This window comes from Phascolarctos cinereus, unplaced genomic scaffold, assembly GCF_003287225.1.
Source record: "Phascolarctos cinereus isolate Bilbo 61053 unplaced genomic scaffold, phaCin_HiC Scaffold_3;HRSCAF=262, whole genome shotgun sequence".
Lineage (NCBI taxonomy): Eukaryota > Metazoa > Chordata > Mammalia > Diprotodontia > Phascolarctidae > Phascolarctos > Phascolarctos cinereus.
Window position 1 is genome coordinate 41,831,154 of NW_027555736.1, and position 3,576 is coordinate 41,834,729.

A 3,576-nucleotide genomic window follows, 5' to 3' on the forward strand; every position below is an offset into this window, starting at 1 on the left:
AGGAATTCCTATGAGCTAGTTAAGGTTTTTTGAAAGCTATTTGCCAGGCTTTTCAGTCTCCTGTTTGGCAGCTTCACTCAGGAAGTTCCCACAGAGAGAGTGATGGAATGTCAGCTGCTTGGTCTCCAGCTCCAGATGCACTTGGTGGGATGCAGAGCCCATTGGGCCTTCCTGGGCAAGTTGCCAGTGGTCTTGCCTTCAGCCCTAAAGGAGCAGAGGAGTCTTTCTTGTTTATGGGCTCTGCATACAGCACTAGTTGCCTGCTTCTTTCCGAGCTACCTGGAGATTTGTTATCAGTGGGGCTTGCCAGGCAACCCCCTCCTAGAGGTGATAAATCAGCTGAGTGGTTCTGCCTCAGCTCTGAGGTGCAGAGGGCATCTCTTTAGGAGAAAGGACAACAGAGAGAGATTACAGCCTCCCTGGTCTTTCACTTGCCAGTGACGGCTGCTTCCCCATATGACTCAGGCTTGATTTCCAGCTTGTTAATTGCTTTGAACAAACCACTCAAGGCTTCCATTTCAAGGAGCAGCGGAGGGGAATTTCAAGCCCATATTTCCTTGTACAAAGATCTGTTCCAGAAGTAGGCCAGATGGACTACACTGAATGCCAAGTCCTTCCCTTGTGGACTACCAGCTCCGGGCTGAGCAATGAACTGAAAAGACTGAACAACAGAAGACTTGGGTTCTAGTCACTGAGTCATTGATGAAGAGTAAGAAGGGACCTTAGAGGTCATCTAATCCAGAGGTGTCAAACACATGGCCCCTCCCCTGTGTAGCCCAGAACCAGATTAAAATGTCATTGGGGAAATTCAACAAAATAAATAAAAACGTAGTAGAACATAGATAATGTTAATATGCAATTTTCTAAGTCAATATGCGACCCACGGAGATGCTCATATACAGGTTAGTGGCTTCATTTCTATTTGAGTTTGACGCCCCCGCCCCAATCCAGCCCAGCCTCATTTTACAATGCAGGAAACTGAGGCCCAGGGAAGTTACTTGACTTACCTAAGATTATATAGGTGGGTTCAGAGGTTGGATTTAATCCCACGTCCTCTGACTCCAAAAGCCAGCGCTCTGTCCATTGTGCCTCCCTGTCTGCTCTATAGCTTCAAGATGCCTAGCTCTCACTTCTTTCCCAGTTGATAATCCCACATTTCATATTATTGAGCCCCCACCCCCCAATCTGTTTCATCAATCTTGTGGCTTAAAAAGATTCCATAAAATAATCAGATAACTCATAAAACAATAAGTCAAGTATTATGGTAAATGTTAATTCACACACAAAAAAGCAGAAGAGCCAGGGAATGATGGAATAAGAACAAAAGGAGAGAGACTGAGGACAGGGGATACAACATATCAAGGTTATCAGAGACACAAGGTGTGAAGGTCTTCACACCTCAGAGGAGGGAGGAAGAGGGTTCAGTTGTGATCCTGAAAGAGGCTGCCCTCAGACTTGGCACATTTGGGTTATTGTCTCTCCTTCTAGTTCAATGGGTGGGACTCCTGGATCTGCAACCATAACTAAGGTAAGGCAACTGGGCCTTTGCACCAGGATACTGAAACATAAAAGACACAGGCATTGCTATCCTGAAATGGATTCTGTCTCCTCCACCAGCCACCACACTACAATCTGTGCTCTGTACCATTCTTTTTTCCATCAATGGCCAGTCTTTCAGCATCAGCTTGGAGGTATCCCGAAACTGTGCTTTCCCCTGCCCACCAAACTTCTATACCCCATATGGGCGCCTCCTCCTCTGCCTTGCTCCTCACCCTCCTCATTCTACAAAAATTCTTAGTTAAAAGCTCTACCTGTGTCCTATATCTGTAGTTTATTGTTACATAGTGGTCACAGTTTTTTTTTTATACTGATGGGAAGCCAGGTTTTCTCTTTGCCTTAAGCATTACAAGCAGAGGGCTAACCAGTGGCTAATAAACTGGTACCTGCTTCTGATTTCATAAGGACAGCTGTCCAACAGCTCAGTATAAATGGCTGATGAATGCATCTACATGATAGGTGTGTCTACAATAGCCTGTGGGACATTATCCAGGGGCACAAGGGGCAAGAAAGTGGGGAGTGAGTTTTACTGCCTTATAATCAGATGACACATAACTCTCTGAGAATGAGATGTTTAAAGAGGGAGCCAGGGACAGGGTGATGGCCAATCACCTGACAACTCAGCACTTGCTCTGGTCCTTTTCTCACTTTTTTCCCCCCAAAGGTGGCATCATATGGTTGGGAGTCAGAAGACCTGGCTATCCCACTAACTCACTGTGTGACTTTGGCCAGGTATCTTCATTTCTCTAAGAATTAGCTTCCTTATCTATAGAATAAAGGGGCTGGACTCTGGGCTTGAAGAATACTGCTGACTCTTAATGGTCAATTTCCATTCTCTATTTCCATGTCTATATATGTAAAGCAGCCTGCTGACTTACATAAAGAAAGAGTTACTAGAAAAGCTCCGTCACTCCACTCTACTCATAAAAATATGCATAGATGGAGAGGTAGATAGACAGATAGATAGATAGAGATAGAGATAGAGATGAACCAATGCTATATAAAAGAAGGTTGCCTTTTGGCCTGATTGTCCCCTCTTAAACTTCCCTTCACATACCCAGTAACTAGTTTCTCCCACCACGACTCTTATACTAGCACCTGGAGTGTATTCAGACATACAACTTAAATAAGCTTAGGACATAACTAACAGCTGTGACCAGCAGTCTGCCTCCCCCCTGCCCCTCCCCCGAAGGCTCAGACAGACATCTGTTGCCCTTTTTTCAGCATTCTCAAACTCTATCACCCAGTTTACATCATAGCAACCTGGTCTCTCCTAAGCCATAGGAATAACTGGGATCCTAATAGCTAACAATCATAATAATAATAACACATAATAATCATAATTATAATCATAATTATAATAACACAGAGATTTTCAGGGTGCTTTACATGTATTATCTCATTTGATCCTGACATCAACCCTGTAAGGTAAGAGCTATTATTGTCCCTATTTTACAGATATTTTACAGATAACCTCTTAGGGAGGTTAGATGATTCACCCAGGGTCACAAACCAATAAGTGGCTTGGGTAGGATTTGAATTCAGGTCTTTCCTGATTCCAAGTCCAATATTCAACGTACTATACCACCTACCATGCCATCTTTAATGGTGCAATGATGGTGACCTCTGAATAGTCTTTGTGTTTGGTTTTTCTAATCCCTCCTAATTAAAATAATTGTTATAGCAAACATCTTACTCTAATCCTGAAATCTCTAAATGAATGATCAAATTAATTGGTCTTTAAAGCCTTTTACAGCTGGAAGAGTCCATTTCTGTATGATATATTGCTACTTTCTATAACCTTTCCCCCTTGCAAACTCTCCTGTCAGGCTAACTCTCAGAATGAGAAGTGGGTCTAAATGACCCAAAGCACAGGTTGTTTTTTTATTACTAGGTAAAGTCTACAAATTGAGCTTGCCAAGTCAGAGGTGGTGCCAATGGACTTTATCTCACCAGAGGAGAAAGTACCTGGCAATGGCCAGTATCTTCTATGGAGAAAAAAGCAAAACAAAACAAAAC